General features: G+C 39.0%; 1 protein-coding gene across 3 annotated transcripts in view; it reads left to right on the plus strand.

The window, feature by feature from the left end:
• GNB4 (G protein subunit beta 4) overlaps positions 1–18,000 on the plus strand; it is a 59,275-nt gene that overhangs the window by 564 nt on the left and 40,711 nt on the right. Inside the window, exon 2 of one of the 3 annotated variants that reach the window (XM_025376891.1) lies at positions 15,186–15,343. The exons of 1 other annotated variant lie outside the window; for it this stretch is intronic. The gene's annotated coding sequence lies outside the window, so the exon portion shown is untranslated. Of the gene's footprint in view, positions 1–4; positions 173–15,185; positions 15,344–18,000 lie in introns of those variants that run through there. One more of the 3 variants, XM_025376890.1, reaches the window with a different exon arrangement.

Raw genomic sequence — 18,000 nt, forward strand, 5'->3', positions numbered from 1 at the left:
CTCCGCTGCTGCGCGGGAACCGGCCTCGCGACCGCCGGCGCAGGCACTTCCCGGGTGGTCCAGATGGCTCGCCCGGGGCAGCGAGGAACGGTCGGCGGTCCAGGTCCTCCAGACCCCCTGGGTTTCTCGTCACTCCCCGAGGCCTCCTCCCAGGAACTCAGAGTACGAGCCCGTGCGTGCCCCCAAAATAGCGGGTATTCGGGACTGCCCAGGAGGGCTATTGGGTGGAGAGCGCTGGGAAAACTCATAAAAGTTCTACGCTGAGTCCAAAATTAGTCCAGTGGTTTTGTATCTGATTTATTTTGGGAATGATATAATGTCCAGAGTTTGGGGATGGGAGGGGATTAATGAATTTTGAATACTTGTGAGTTCAGTACAAGAAAAAGTGTTTTCCTTTTCTCTCCACCTTTTTCTACTTCAGAACACAGATGATTGCCATATACTTTGATATGTATTCCTGTTCGCTAAGGGAAAATTGAATTTTCAAAAGTTTAAAACCAGGCTTTCATTTGTTTATATAAGCAATACTTTGTTATTTTGCATCTCCTTGTCTTCCCTTTTCTCCCTCTCCTTCCCTTTCTCTTTCCATAAAGGATGAGGATGCATCTTTCTCCTTCTCAGCCACTGACAAAGTAGCTTGGCGTGTGGATTAGCACTTTATCGGGAAGTTTTCTTAACACGTTCAAAATTTAATTGTTGATTAGAACTTTTATTATCAGTCCATCTCAGTGTTGCAAACTGAGTTTATGACCATTAAGTACATCTTCTAGGACAGAGATAGAACACACGCTGCTTATTTAAGATGGGAGGGAAGTCATTTCTAGTCGGAGAGGAAAACGACGGATTAGGTGCATTTAAAATTGTGTGCTTTGAGTCTCTGCCATTGTTCATTTTAATACTCTTCAGTGTGGTGCTTTTGGTTTACTACTGATCCTGGGCTCTGAAAATTTGCTGTATATTTCAATATGTGGTTTTAAAACATTTTAAGATTTTCCATGTTGCTTTTTGGTTTGTAGATGAATTTGAAACTGAAATAGAAACTTTTAAAATGTCTTATTGAACTCTGTCAACCTTCTGTATATACTTTTATGAAACTGATTAATACAGCTTTTGATACATTTAGGTTGGTTCATCTCTTTGTGGGCCTGTAGACATTATTTAGGAAGTTATTCCGAGTCATTGGCCTTTGTTAACCTGTAGAATTGTTTCTTTTAAACAATTGGCATGTAAGTACTCAGCACATACTTTTACACTTTAAAAATAGACTCTGGGGCAATTTGAAAATTAAGAATTGGAACTAAGTGTTGGACATTTTTCTGCCCTTACCAAATGCTGCCTGAGATGGTGTGATTTCTCTTAGGCGTGTTATTGAAGTCAGCTGGCTGTGTCATCAGTTTCTTTACCTTGCTGACTATTTTAATCTGCATCTGTTATGGACTTATTTATTAAAATATTTCTTCTGGGCTGGGGCAGTGCTGTAAGTTATTCTTCTTGTATCTCACAATAACACCCTTATCTACTTCCACAGGTAAGGAAACTGAGGTTTTAAGTAACTTGGCAGTGGTCATGTAGGCGTTAAGTAACTCAACTGGGATTCGAAGCAAGACCCCTCTGCTTCCACAGTCCATGTTCTTTCCCCTGTGCCATATTAACTTAGTACCAGGGCATTAGGAGTGACCCTCAATTACTCATTAGCATGTGTATAAAATATCCAAGACATCCCAGAGACATGTTTGTTTTTCCAGCATGATCATTATTGTCCGTCCATGTTTTTATACAACTTCTCACATCAGCCATTCTCTTTTCACCATGCTACTCCTAGTTAAATGTCTTGTTCCAAGTTCAAAACCTCCCTTTTGCCAGGGCACAGTGTATCCTATTGATATTAACAGGTAGTGATGGTTTAATTATTTTGATAAAATAATAATGCCATTTTAATGTGGGTTCTCTAGAAATAGAGTTATAACTAATTTGGAAGGTTACGAACAGGATGGCAATCTGTTTTGGGATATGAGAACCCTTTATATCCCTCAAATTAAACCAGGCGATATTTTGATAGATATTTCCCTCTGCAATTTATCATACTCTCTCCTGTGTCTTCAATTTGTCAGTTACTACAGAGTCATTTGCACTATTTTACAGTCTGTCTCCCATTTTAAAATAAAATTGTTTCTTGATCAGTGTTCTGCTTCAGTGACTGCCTCATTTCTTTTTATTTATTTATTTTTATAAATAGAAGCAGGATCTCACTGTGTTGCCCAGGCTGGTCTTGAACTCTTGGGCTCAAGCAGTCCACCCACCTCAGCCTCCCAAAGTGTTAGGATTACAGGCGTGAGCCACTGCGTCCGGCCCTACTTCATTTCTCTACCTCACCTTGAGGAAGCTTAGTTTTTTAACAGCACAAAAATAAATACAGGAGCAATAACCAGAAACTAATTAGTTACTACAGGCACTGGGTAGGAACTGAGTAAACGGGAACAACAGAAGGAATGGCGTTGCTCTGAATATACCTTTTTGCATAGTTTTGAGTTTTGGAAACTGTTAGTCTTTTTTATGTTCAAAAATAAAATTAACAAGATGTGGAGAGTGGGACTCCAAAACTGAATACAAACAGCAACAACAAACCGTGTATTTCTGTGAATAACATAAACTCCCAGAAAAAAGAAAAAAAAAAAAAAAAAAACCCAAGTAAGTTTTGAGCACAGGATTAAAGATTAAAGAACTGAAAAAATAATCTTGAACTCTGTGTACTCTGTGTAGTAGGCTATTATTTATATGGTAGAGGTGTAGCAATTCTGAAACTATTTTGTGTGTGTTACAGGGTTGAGCAAATGGGTCAATTCATTGATATTTTGGGAACTGGGATTTTCAGTGAGGAAGAAGATAACTAAAAATATGAAACAGGCCTGGTGCGGTGGCTCACACCTGTAATCCCAGCACTTTGGGAGGCCGAGGCAGGCGGATCACAAGGTCAGCAGATCGAGACCATCTTGGCTTACACGGTGAAACCCTGTCTCTACTAAAAATACAAAAAATTAGCTGGGCGTGGTGGCGGGCGCCTGTAGTCCCAGCTACTCAGGAGGCTGAGGCAGGAGAATGGTGTGAACCCAGGAGGCGGAGCTTGCAGTGAGCCGAGATTGCGCCACTGTACTCCAGCCTGGGCGAGAGAGCGAGACTCCCATCTCGGGGAAAAAAAAAAAAAAAAAAATTGAAACAGAAGAAGGCAATGAAGAACTCTTGATTTTGGATTGGGATTAATGGTATCAACATGAACTCATGATTAAAATATATATTCACATATGCCTACTTGCATCTATTTGCTAGTTCTGTCTAATTAAAGGGCCCAGAAGCAGTGACATTCTAGGTAATTAATTTGGATTCAGGCAATGTTACTTCAGGCAAGTGCCACACAGTCTCAAATGATCTCTCCAGATTAACACCAAGGGGAAAATAGTAGCTTCACAGTGGAGAAGTGTGGCAGACACTACCTTAACCAAGGGATCAAAGTTAGCATCGCCAGTAGTAGCATAATCATGTTGTTCTTGCTGTGTCTGAACCGAGAACATCATTACTTTTCTGTGGTTTTTCTAAAATAACCAGAATTTAATCACAAGGAAACAGTTGGGGGACCTTTATTGAGGATTATTCTAGAAAGTAACTGCCTTGTAATCTTCAAATATGTCAGTGTCATGAACGACAAAAGGTAAGGAACTATTTCAGATTAAAGGAAGTTCAAGAGACATGGTAATTAAATACCATGCATAATCCTGGATTGGATCTTGGCTTGGAAAAAAAAAATCATTTCTCTAAGAACATTGTTAGGATATTGGCAAGATTTAAATATGGAGTAATAGCGTTGTATCAGTGTTAAATTTTCTGAATTTGATAATTGTTCTGTGATTATGTAAGATAATGTGCTTGTTCTTAGAAGATAACACAATGAATTGTTTAGGAGTAAAAGGTCAAAATGTTTTTAGCTTACTCTCAAATGGATAGACAATCATGATTCCATATATAGAGAGACTGATAAAGCAAATATGGTACAAGTTAGCAATCTAGGCGAAGGGTACAAGGGTGTTCACAGTATTACGGTTTTCAAGTTTAAGATTTTTAGAATTGAAAAGTTCAAAATAAAACTTCAAACAGTAAGAATGCAGCTTTGCTTCGAAAAGAAAATCTTTGAAAGACTCCACATAGGCTGCCTCTCCTCCTTATCTGCCATCTTCTTCTGAACCCACTCCAGAGAGACATTATTCCTCCTACTTCATGAAACAGCCCTTCTCCAGGTCACCAGGGATGTCAGTCTTGCCAAACTGGATCTTCAGCCACATTCGATACAGGCAACAGATAACTCCTTTCTTATCAAAATGTCCTTTCCCCTTGGCTTCTGGGACACTCGCTCTCTCTGATTTTCATCCTGCCTCATTGGCTACAGTTTCTCATTCTTATCCGTCTCAGTAAATGGTACCACCATCCACCAGGTTGCTCAGGCTAAAAATTCTAAGAGTTATCCTCATTCCCCTATTTCACTCATCCTAAATCTGTTCCTTCAATAGCAAGTATTATGGGCTCTACCTTCAAAATCACTGCAGATTGGACCATCTTTTTAAAAAATTTGATTTGACCATTCCTATCACCTACACTGCCACCACCACTCTTGTGTCAAACTGTATTCTTTCCTGGCCTGGATGACTGCAGGAGCCCCCCAACTGGTTTGTCAGCTTCCACTCTCTGTCTCCCACCAGCCAGCATGAACTTTAAAAGAGGTAAATCAAAGCAGGTTATATCTCAGTCATCAGAACCCATTATTGTTAGATAAAATAAAAATGTTTTAGCCAGGCATGGTGGTGCATTTCTGTGGTCTCAGCAACATGGGAGTCTGAGGTGGGAGGATTGCTTGAGTCCAGGAGGTCAAAGTTGCAGTGAGCCATGTTTGTGCCTGGGCAATAGAGTGAGACTCCATCTGAAAAAAAAATCAGGATTTTTTTTTTTTTTTTTTTTACCATGATCAAGAGGCTATGACTGGACTCTGGGGCCCCCTTCTAGTCTCCTCTGCTGCTCTCTGCTGTGCTCACTCTGTTCCAGCCTCGCCATCGTCACTGCGGTTGGTCCAGCATGTCGGGTTAGTTTCTGCCTGGGCCTTTGCTTGCTGTTCTGCCTGGAATGCTTTCTCGCAATTAAGACATGGCTCATCCTCTCATTTCATTCAGTCCTTACTTAATTTATACAAAAATAGCCTTCCTCCTCACCCTCTAACTTCTTGAAGTTCTTGCAGTTTTTTTCTTGCATACGACTTATCTGTACTTAAAATTATGATGTGCTTTCTTGTTTATCTCCTAGACAAATACAGAACAAAGCACTATGGCAATGGGAAGTTTTGTTTTGTTTACTACTGACTCTCTAGAGCCTGGAATATGTTTGGCACATGGTCAGGACTCAGATATTTGTTGAATGAAGGAATGAATGCATGAATTAATATTTGCTGTATCTTAGCTAATGCTGTTTCAAATATAGAAGACAGTTTCCCGAGAATCTGACAGTATTAGTGCTATGTAAGGTATTTGGTGATGCTGCTAAAGCTTCTGTGAAAGCTAACAAGTTACCAACTTTGTGTTTCACGTTGTCACCTTTCTTTTGTATGCCCTCTGGTGGAGTGATAATAATAAGCGGCAAGCGAGTAGAATAGGTCGAGAAGAAACTAAAAGGCAAGAACTTAGATCACAAACTGGATAATTAACTTAAAAAAATAGATTTGAAAATTTTAATTTTAGTTAAGCCTCCTGAATAATTATAATAAGATTAGAAAGAATGAAAAGAAAATGAGGCACAGTTAGATTTGAAGAGATATCTGGCTTAGGATGAAAAAATAACCTATTGCACACACCCAAAATGTTTGGATTACTTAAAATAATTCCTGCTTAAATATACTTCTGTCCCTTAAAGTATTTTAATATTTTTCCATCTTTGGTTCAAAGACCTCTTTCTCTCAACCGTAGTAATCATTTCAGTGAACCTTTATTGACTTTACCATGTGTCGGTTAATGTACGCAAGTGGTGAAGCCAGTGTTCAGACTCCAGCAGTAGAGGACCAGAGACAGTGTGCTCAATCATCATGCTTCACTACCACCTTTGTGCTAATGTCCTGTGGATGGTACAGGGACTGGAGAATTTCCTTTAGAGCAATAGTTATGGACAGAAAAATGCTTGGTAAGTTCACAGTGTGTATTCCTCAGTTCCATTTTCCAGTATGTTTATAGAGAGCCCTTTCTTCCAGAATTGCTGAAAGATGTGTTATCTTTTTTGAAATAGAAATCACATGAAATGTTTCCACACTCAGGTGCTACTGACTTGCTAAAATAATATAAAGTTTCTCTTAGTGTACATATTTAATACTTAACGGCAGTAACAGCTTCATTGTTCCCCCACTTTTGGCTTTAGCAGGGTTTGTTCATATACTGTATAGTTATTACAAAGGAAATTTAGTATACCTTACTGGGTAAGGACAAACTCCCACTGAGATGCTTATCTTACTTGCAGTAGGAAACCTCCAAAAAAGAATTCGTTCAGAAGATATCATTATTCTTAGTATCTTTGCAAGTCAGTACTTAGAGCACTAACAGCGTCTTCTTAATAGCTGCATAATATTTCATTGTATGAATGCATCATATCTACTCTCCTATTTACATTTTTAATTTTTTGTCATATAAACAGTTTGCTAATGAATATCCTTAAACATTAATTCTTAGCTATCAAAAGTGTTGGCCAGTTGCAGTGGCTCACGCCTGTAATCTCGGTACTTTGGGAGGCTGAGGTGGACAGATTACTTGGGCCCAGGAGTTCAAGACCAGCCTGGGCAACCTGGTGAAACGTCATCTCTACAAAAAAAATACAAAAATTAGCCAGGTGTGATGGTGTAAGCCTGTAGACCCAGCTACTTGGAAGGCTGGGGTAGGAAGATTGATTGAGCCCAGGAGGCAGAGGTTACAATGAGCTATGATCATGCCATTGCACTCCAGCCTGGGTGACAGAGGAGACTTTTAACTGCCTTTAAAAAAAGAAAGAAAGAAAGAAAGAAAATACATAAAATACTCTTTTTAGAAGCCTTACTGTTTCTACTCTCTTTTAGCTTGTCATGAATTTTCAGCTATGGAGAAATTGAGGAAATCTGCTTTCTTTATGGAACAGATTCTGTCAATTTCTCTATAGCTGAAAAAAGGGAGAATACTACTTTGGGAGGGACAAGATGAGGACAATGGCCCCTATGCCCAAAGAGCTAATAATCCCTAGGCTCTTATATAGAATTTTTAATTTTTTTTTTCTGGCAGCACTTAGCAATGGCTTGACTCAGTTTTTTTCTCCTTATTTTTATATTCAGTTTTTCAACAAACACCTTTACCCAGAAATTGTTTAAAATATGAAAATTGGTCATTTACTACTTTGGTAATGTGATAAAAACCCAGTAAGGCAGCTTAAGCTGAATGAGGTTTTATGTCTAATTGGCATGTGACATAAATTATATACATTGTGTTTAGGATAGTTAAAAAGGCTTACGGTGGCTCGTTTTCATCAGGAAATAATTTAAGACATTCTAGAATTCTGCAAATTAAATTATGTGTGTAGGTATATATGTATGTATGTACTTTTTGAGACAGAGTCTTTCTCTGTCACCCAGGCTGGAGTGCAGTGGTACGATCATGGCTCACTACAGCCTTGACTTCCTAGGCTCAAGCCATCCTTCCATCTCAGCCTCTTAAGTAACTGGGACTATAGTTGCATGCCACCGTGCTGGCGAAATTGTGTATTTAAATGGGACATGGTAGGCAGTTAATTACTTGAGGAAGTGAAATTTGTCAACAAGGGATCTTAGTTATCTGCATTACTTATTAAATGGGGCTCTAGGGAAGCTGTTGAGAGATAAACAAACAAACAAACAAAAAAACAAACAAAAAAAAAACCACCCTGAAAAATGTGATCTCCTTGCCATGTGATCTAAAAAACAAGAAAACTTAGTATTTAAAAATTTTAAACTTAGATATTAGTTTTCATGGTTTGTGTTAACCTTTACTATGGAAGTTAAAATTTATGAACAAGAGATTTCATTTGGTTCATTAATTACTGAGTGTATCATCAGGAAAACTTTTTTGGGGGGAGAAAAAATGAAAAAAACCGCAGAGACTCTTTGCTGTAAGACATAAAGAAGGTAGAGATATGTTAGTATGTAAATTTCATTCATGTTTATGTGTTGACTCACTTTTTAATGCAAAAAAATCTCCACAAAGATTTTAGAAATGATGATGAGACAGATTATGAGAGGATACTGAAGAATTGGGGGGATTGTGTGTTCCCTTAAGGCATTGAAGAGCAGTCTTGGTATATCTGATAGAGAATGTTGTAGGATAAAAACATCAGTAGGAAAATCAGCAGTAGAACAAAACTAAATGTGACTAAATGTAACTAAAAATGAATATTCTGTTCAAACTGCATGGTAGAGATAAGACCCTTTGAATGATAGATTCTGAGAACATTAGTAGTAGGGGTAGAGAATTGGGGATGGGATGGAATCCCAAATAACTTGAGTTATTAATTAACTGCTAATCTAAACCTGAGACAGTAATTGTATAATATTTTGGTAAATAAAGTGTGATCCTGAGGTAGCAGAGATGGATACCAGCTCATCTCAGAACAGTATCACTGTAAGTACACTTGCTCGTTAACTAAAACTTCTAAATTTTATCTTATAGGTAGGCTTTATGGCTTTGTTAAGATAAATGAAATCTATAGTGAAAGACACTGGATGCTCTATTCTATTTCTACTTATTATTGGTAACTTTAAGATATTTTACCTTTTTTTTTTTTTTTTTTTTTCTGAGACAGAGTCTCACTCAGTCACCCAGGCTGGAGTACAATGGTGAGATCTTGGCTCACTGCAACCTCTTTCTCCCAGGCTCAAACGATTCTCAAGCCTCCCCAGTAGCTGGCATCACAGGTGTACACACCAGTCCTTGCTAATTTTTGTATTTTTAGTAGAGATGGGGTTTCACCATGTTGGCCAGGCTGGTCTTGAACTCCTGACCTCAGGTGATCCAACTGCCTCAGCCTCCCAAAGTGCTGGGATTACAGGCGTGAGCCACCGTGCCCAGCCATATATTTTACTTTTATTAAAGCTGTGAGCATATGGAATTGTAGCTACCTTTCCATGACTATGTTAATTGCACAAGTTACATTTTGTCCTATGTAGCTGAGTTAGCAAATAAGCTAGATGGTAATGCTTGTGAGGCACTCATAAACATTTGTTGGATGAAATTCTGATATTCCCAGTTGTCATATTCTAACCCTTTAATGGTGGGATTGATTTTTAAAATTTTTGTATGTAACCAAGAGTAATATATAACCAAGTCTGGTAAATTTAAAGGGTTGTTTCTGGTAAAACAAAAGCAAGTTATGTGACTTTAAAGTGATACAAGACTGCCAGGTATGGTGGATCACACCTTTCATCCCAGCTACTCAGGAGGCTGAGGTGGGAAGACAACCTGAGCTCAGGATGTCAAGACAAGCCTAGGTAACCTAATAAGGACCCTATCTCTAAAAAAAAATTTTTTAAATTAGCTCGGCACGGTGGTGCATACCTGTAGTTCCAGCAACTTGGTAGGCTGAGGTCGGAGATTGTTTGAGCCACTGAGTTCAAGGCTGCAGTGGTGAGCAAGGATGGCAGTGCCACTGTGCTTTAACCTGGACCACAGAAAAAGACGCATCTCTTAAAAAAAAAAAGTGACATAGGACTGTGTGACTTGGTAACACAGAGATAACCACATGTGGTCGTTAAAAAAAATCCAAGAGATGATAATGCTTGAGTGGTCATGTAAGAAAAGACAGGCTAAGTGTATGATTTAAAATTTACATAATCATAATTTATGTTTTTAATATTTAGTTCACAAAATCTTAGAGTACTAAAACCAAGAGGCTCCTCTTAGAGAAGGTAGTTTTAGGACTGAGTAAAAGGAAATGCCCTGCTATTTTACAGAGCTGATGGTAAATTTATAGAACTTGTTACTTTAAGAAGTAGTAAAGGAGAAAATATAAGCATACTAAAAATGGGTTCAGTGAATTCATGGACAATAGTTTCAAAATGTATTGTGTAAAATTTAAGAGAAATCCTTAGTATGTTGAGTTCAGCCACGTTCTCATAAACATTTGGTTTCAATGATGTGACACTTTAAATACAAGTTCTGTCATAGCACTTACGCTCTAATATGATTATAGTGATGAGCCCCATAATAATGTTTCAGTCAGCTGGGCGCAGTAGCTCACGCCTGTAATCCCAGCACTTTGGGAGGCCGAGGCAGGTGGATCGAAACCAGGTCAGGAGTTCGAAACCAGCCTGAACAACATGGTGAAACCCCATCTTTACTAAAATACAAAAATTAGCCAGGCTTGGTGGTGGGCACCTGTAATCTCAGCTACTCGGGAGGCTGAGGCAGGAGAATCGCTTGAACCCAGGAGGCGGAGTTTGCAGTGAGCTGAGATCATGTGCCACTGCACTCCAGCCTGGGCAACAACAGTGAAACTCCATCTCAAGAAAAAAAAAGGATGTTTCAGTCATTGAGTGGACTGTATATAGGGTGATGGTCCCATAAGAGAATAATATCTTTTTTTTTTTTTTTTTTTTTCTGAGACGGAGTCTCTATCACTCAGGCTGGAGTGCAATAGCACGATTTCGGCTCACTGCAACCTCCACCTCCTGGGTTCAAACTATTCTCCTGCCTCAGCCTCCCAAGTAGCTGGGATTACAGGTGCCGGCCACCAAGCCTGGCTAATTTTTGTTTGTTTGTGTGTTTGCTTTTGTATTTTTAGTAGAGACAGGGTTTCACCATGTTGGCCAGGCTGGTCTCAAACTCCTGACCTCAGGTGGTCCACCTGCCTTGGCCTCCCAAAGTGCTGGAATTACAGGCATGAGCCACCATGCCTGATATACCATGTTTTTACTGTTCTTTCTATGTTTAGATATGTTTAGATACACAAATATTTACCATGGTGTTAAAATTGCCTGCAGTATTGAGTATGCAGTACAGGTTAGTAACCCAGGAGCAATAGGCTATATGCTATAGAGCCTAGGTGTATAGTAGGCAATACCATCTAGGTTTGTGTAAGGACACCCTTTGATGTTTGCACAGTGATGACATTGCCTAAGGATGTGTTTCTCAGAGCATATTCCCATCGTTAAGTGATGCATGGCTGTATTGTTACTTACCTGTTTTTCCAATGGATGAATGTTTCTGATGGGGTGGGTTTCTATGCCTAGCACAGGGTAGGTGTTTAATACATGTTTGTTGAGTGGAAGAATGAATCACATGATGATTTAGATTGACAGTTGGTCAGAATAATACTCATTTCTTACGTACTTTTAGGAGTATAAGTGAAAATAATAGGAACAATGCAGAAGAAAATCCTTTTGAAAACTTTCCCACAGTGTTGACTGGAAGAGTTTAAACGTATTCATTTAAAGCTGCTATTGTCTCTCTCCCTCCCTCTCTATAGATACATATCTAGATCTATAGCTCTAGATATCTACAGATCTAGATATAGGAATTTTTATAAAATACACTGAAAGAATAGAAACATATCAACACTATACTTAAGACATGTACTCTGCATTAGGTTTTAATTCCATAAATTCCTATTCATTTTTTATTTTTATGCATGAAATTTTACTGGGTAATGGAATTTACCATCCCTGTTAAGATTCGGCATTGATGACATATCCTGTTCAATGTCATAAGCCCTAATTATTAACCCCAAATGGACCCATTTATGATACATGGAGAAAGAACTTGTTTTTCTTCTTGGTCAGTTTGCGCCTGTACCAACTGATCACATCGTGCTTGTTCAGGAAACGTAATCACAAGTTCTTTCAAAAATAATGAAACATGTAAAAGTCAGCTGGCATTTCAGAATCTAAGTCCCTTTTTAATTCCCAAAATACATGAAACACTTTTCTTGGTGAGTATTTTCTCATGTACTTTGCTACTTTAACAAAGATTAATTCTTTTAAGCCTTAATTTTTTAAAAAATGGCTCAAGTGTCTCTTTTTTTAGGTGGCATGAATATTTCAAGATAAAAGAAGACAGCTTGGTTCCTAACTAAGCCTGTCCTTCCCGACCTTGGTATTTATTTTATTCTTATGGTTCTTTAAAGTAAGACCAAAGGAGGTATAGCTGCTCCCTGAAAAATCACAGTTCTGTTTGATGCATTGTTTCCATCAAGGAAAGAGAAGATAATACCTGAAATAGGTCAAGGAATTAATTGTTAATGATTTCTGTGTACAAGTGTTTTAAGTTGGGAGCGTTGCAAAAATTGCAGTTTATATAGGAGCTTCTTTTCCTTTTCTGAAGCCATTCTTCAGAAAAAAAATTCAAAATCTTATCACAATTCAGATGAGGGAAATTATATTGCTTTGTTTTAAAATGAACTAAGAGGCTGGGCGCGGTGGCTCAAGCCTGTAATCCCAGCACTTTGGGAGGCCGAGACGGGCGGATCACGAGGTCAGGAGATCGAGACCATCCTGGCTAACACGGTGAAACCCCGTCTCTACTAAAAAATACAAAAAACTAGCCGGGCGAGGTGGCGGGCGCCTGTAGTCCCAGCTACTCGGGAGCCTGAGGCAGGAGAATGGCGTAAACCCGGGAGGCGGAGCTTGCAGTGAGCTGAGATCCGGCCACAGCACTCCAGCCTGGGCGACAGAGCAAGACTCCGTCTCAAAAAAAAAAAAAAAAAATGAACTAAGAACGAGAATAATTTTTTTAAAATCTATATTCCTTTTAATGTATACATCAAAGAAAAAAACTGAGACAAGTCTCAATCATTTTGTGAGGTTTATTTGCCAAAGTTAAGGATGTGTGCCTGGGAGACAGGTCTATGCCTATCTTTGAAGATGATTTTGAGGGCTTCAATATTTAAAGGAGAAAGGGCAGCATGTTGGGAAATACACAATTTTCATGTGGGAAGTGGGTAGGGGAAAATATCATTCATGCCTTTGTTTAGATCAGCAAATCTGTATTTTTACATAAGACAACATAGACACAATTCAGATATGGGGAATTATTTTGCTTTATTTTAAAATGAATTTTTTTTGTTAAGTCTGTATTCCCTTTATTGTGTAAATCAAAGAAAATGACCGAGGCAAGTCTCAGTCATTTTAGGTTTATTTGCCAAAGTTAAGGATGCGTGCCTGGGATACAGGTCTATGCCTTTCTCTGAAGATGATTTTGAGGGCTTCAATATTTAAAGGGGAAAGGGCAGGATATTGGGAAATACACAATTTTCATGTGAAAATTGGGTAGGGGAAAACAGTCACTCATGCCTTTGTCTGGATCAGTGAATCTGTATTTTTACATAAGACAACATAGACAAATAGGGCAGAGGAAGCAATCAGATATACATTTGTCTGAGGTGAGCGGAGGGATGATTTTGAGTCCTGTCCTGTGTCCCACACCTGTGAAGATAAGCTATCAATTGACATTGCCATGGTGAGCTTCAGCGGAACTGCTTTAGGGTAGAGATCTTGGGGCCCATAAGGATTTCCTTGTGGGCAAAGTGTGAGGGAGGTATGTAGCTTTTCATCTTTGTAGCCATCTTATTTAGGAACCAAAATGGGAGGCAGGTTTGCATGACCCAGCTTGACTTTTCCTTTAGGCTTAGTGAGTCTGGGGCTCCAAGATTTATTTTCCTTTCACAGATGTCTTTATGTTTAAGTATTTAGATGTTTTATCTGATTAGGAAGATTACAAGTGCCAGTTTAGTGATTTTTAGGAAGTGATTAATGCATGAACACACATTCTTGAACTTTCCTCCAATCACACGATCTTAAACTGCTTGTGTAAATAAGAGCTTAGACCAGTGGATCTCAAACTCTAGAGAGTTCAGACTCACCATGAAGACTTACCAAAACACAGATTGCTGGGCTCTGCCCTCAGGGTTTCTGAGTCTGTAGTCCTGGGAAGGGATTTATGAATTTGCATTTCTAACAAGTTTCTACGTGATGCTGATGCTGCTGGTCCCCACACTGTGAGAACCATAGATTGAAACTGTTTGGTTCAATTAGTGGTTATCAACCCTGGTTCCGCCCTTACACACTTGAAGAGTCAAGGCCTTAGGGTGGGTATGGGCCACAGTGGCAGGTGCTGCTGATGCGGTGGGGCAAGTATTTAAATCTTCCAGGATGTGGATGTAGTTTGAGAAAGCCCTTCAAATGATTAGTTGTTTTTTTTCCTATTCTCTCTCCCCCTTTGAAACCACTGTCCTCTACCCCTCAGTACGAGAGCCCTGGTGCAAATGAAACAGTGCTCATGGATTGTTTTAGTCCTCTCCCAGAAAATAAAACACAGCCTTTACCAACAGTTGCCCCAGTGCTTCTTAAGGAGTTCAGTAGAGGAAGAAGTAGTTAAATTACAACATAACTGAGGTGCGAAGGCCAGGAAAGGACTTCCTTCTGGTTATTTCTTTTTCCATTTTTGTTTAGAGCACTATAGTATTAGATCCGTCGATTAATCACTGTAGATAGTAGCCTGAGTAGTGTTCATGGTTATAGCTTTTTCATGTATTTCCCTTGCTGGGCCAAATTGACTTAAATTTCCAAAGACATTAAAAAATGTGTATTATTTAATTCCCAAAACAATCCCGTGGGGTAGAGATCCCCACTGCGCAGATGAAGGAATTGAGGCTTAGAGTAAAGAATTTCTGGGGTCACACTGTAAGTAGTCATCTCTGTCTCCTTTAGGTTGTGTGAACTTGGCTAAGGTCCATAACCTCCATGTGTAAAGTTTCCTTATCTGTGGAATGAGAATGATACTGGTACCTACCTTCTGAGGTTGTTTTGAGAACTAAATAAAGAGTTACTGCACAGAGTTGTATACATACACGTAATAAATGCTCAATAAATGTTATCTCTTGGTTGGCTAACTCCTAGTTAGTACTTTTGAAGTTCAGGGGTAATCCTGCCTTTTCTTTTTTTTTTTTTTTTGAGATGGAGTCTCACTCTGTCGCCCAAGCTAGGGTACAGTGGCACAATCGTAGCTCACTGCAGCCTTGACCTCTAGGGCTCGAATGATCGTCCCGCCTCGACCTCCCAAAGCACTGGGATTGCAGGCAAACACCACCACACCTGGGTGATTAAAAATTTTTTTTTGTAGAGATGGATACCTGCCATGTAGCCGGGCTGGTCTTGAACTCCTGGCCTTAAGTGATCTGCCCACCTCAGCCTCCCAAAGTGCTGGGATTATGGGCATGAGCCACTGTGCCTGGCCTATCCTGCCTTTGTGCCAGGTGATCCTCCTCATATGTATTACAGGTCAGTCTCTTAACTATTTAGAAACACCAAATACTCTTGAAAACTACAGGTTTTTTTTTTTTTTTTTTTTTCCTTTTCATAAATCATTTAGTGGCAAAACCTTATATGACCTAAACTCATTTGGTGGCACAGTGTGACCTGAACTGTAATAACGTGAAGCTATCGCTTAGTCTGTTTTTGTTTTTTGGAGATAAACTTGCTCTGTTGCCAATCAGGAGTGCAGTGGTGCAATCTTCCGCTTACTTCAACCTCCGCCTCCCAGGTTCAGGCGATTCTTATGCCTCAGCTTCCCAAGTAGCTGGGACTGCAGACTCACGCCACCATGCGCTGCTGATTTTTGTATTTTTAGTAGAGACGAGGTTTTACCATGTTGGCTAGGCTGGTCTTGAACTCCTGGCCTCAAGTGATCTGCCCACCTTGGCCTCCCAAAGTGCTGGGGTTATAGGTTCTTAGTCTGTTTTTTTTCCTACCTCGTATGAGCATGCTTTACATTTTGCTGCAGAAATGTTAATTCTTGACTCTGTGGGTGCTGCTCTGGGGTCTGGTTGTGGTGTTATGCCAATACAATGAACATCCCTTTCTAAAACCTGAGAACTTCCAAATTCTGAAATATATCTGGCCCTAGGGTTTAGGGTAATGGATTATGGGCCTATGTGTGTATGTGTTTATACGTCTGTCTTCCCTTTTAGACTGTAAACTCCTTGAGACCTGGGCCTCAGATTTATTCATATGTAGCCCCAGTTCCTGGCACATTCAGTAAATATTTGGTGAGAGAGTAAACCCTACTAGGACATAACAGTTAGGTGAAGGGAAATAGACTGGAGAGGAGTGCCTTGTTTATTTCCTGGAACACAAAACAGCCTGCCTTCAGTTCACAAGAGGTTGAACTATTTTACTTTAGGGGTATTTAAAAATGCTCAATGTGATGAGTAATTTGGTAGCAAAACAAAAAACAAGATTTTAAAAAGTTAATGCCGTATGCTACAATTTCAGCATCTGCGACTTCTATTTTCCTCTCTTATCCACTTGTACACATGCAGCTGTAGGGTTTTGACTAACTTCCTGAGAAAGCAAGCCACGTGGAGATGTCTGTGTATGGAATACTTGGGGTGGGTGGGCATGTGTGTTTTAAAATGTCTTGGTTCAAAAAAAAAACATAAAAGCTTTAAATATTGTACCTGATTCATTATGGTTTTTAAAAATTATTTTATAAAGTATAAGAAATATAAATTTGTATTGCAAAAAGAAAAGTAGCATACTAGAAAATTTATAACAAATTTAAAATTATGAATAGACTTCTAGAGAAGCAAAAGTAGTTTATACTTACTTTTATTTTATTTTATTTTATTTTGAGATGGAGTTTCACTCTCATTGCCCAGGCTGGAGTGCAATGGCATGATCTCAACTCCCCGCAACCTCCGCCTCCTGGATTCAAGCAATTCTCCTGCCTTAGCCTCCCGACTAGCTGGGATTATAGGCATGTGCCTGGCTAATTTTGTATTTTTAGTAGAGACAGGGTTTCTCCATGTTGGTCAGGCTGGTCTTGAACTCCCAACCTCAGGTGATCCACCTGCCTGGCCTCCCAAAGTGCTGAGATTATAGGCATGAGCCACTGCATCAGGCCTATACTTACATTTTTTAAGTACAAATTAAAGTAACATTTTTTATGGCTTATATGAGCTTTCATGATCAGTATGAAACAGTAGCTAGGAAATACTTGTATTTTCTTGTCTTGTGCAGATTAAAATGTGTTCACTAACACAGCAATATAATTGTACAGCCTGCATAATGCCTTGCTTCAGTAAAAGTTCTGTGGACATTCTAAGACATGGAATGAGAAGGCTATTTGAATTATGCAAGTGTATTTTTTCCATTTTATTTAACAGATTGGCTTGGATACAATGGCTCATTAGTAGCTTTTGATATTTGTAACTGGTACAGCTGAACTCTTAAAAGATAACTGATATGCTGCTTTCTGCTCAATAACGCTTTCACTATGTGATAGTTATTTAAAATGTGTTAAATGAATCGAATATTCGTGTTGAAACAGTGCTTAATCAAGAAGTTACGGTGACAAAATAAGAGCACTGTGTTTATGAAACAATTTCTATTTAATTATTGGTTTAAAATTGCCTTAGTCAGCGATGTTAATGCCGCTTTGAAGATTGTGATAAGCAGCTCCAATGTGATCTTGAGCAAAAATCACTATTGGTTGAAATTCGTTGACGATTACACTGTGCCCTTCTGTGTTTTTTTTTGTTTGTTTTTTTTTTTATAAAAGAAAGGGATGGTATGTGTATCTCATATTCCTCTTTAGCTTTGCTTCCTCCCAAGAGGGAAGTTTCCTAACTAGCTTGATGAAGATAGAACCCTGGACACATAAATCAATATTTAAATGAATGGAGGAGAAGGACCCATAAAGGTAAAAAGAAGGAATAATTAAGTACAAGGGTAATCGGAGAAGTATGGGTTCATGAAAGCCTCAGGAATAAAATTTCAATAAGAAGGGAGGATCATTAGATTGAACAAAGAGATCTTAAGATGCCCTTTGAAAAGAGGCCGTATGGCAGAGTGGTAAACAACCTGGGTTTCAGAGTCATATGGTTGGATTCAAATCTGAACTCTGCCTCTAATCTTAAGCAAGTTATTAACCTGCC

Source organism: Theropithecus gelada, chromosome 2, assembly GCF_003255815.1.
Source record: "Theropithecus gelada isolate Dixy chromosome 2, Tgel_1.0, whole genome shotgun sequence".
NCBI classification, from domain to species: domain Eukaryota; kingdom Metazoa; phylum Chordata; class Mammalia; order Primates; family Cercopithecidae; genus Theropithecus; species Theropithecus gelada.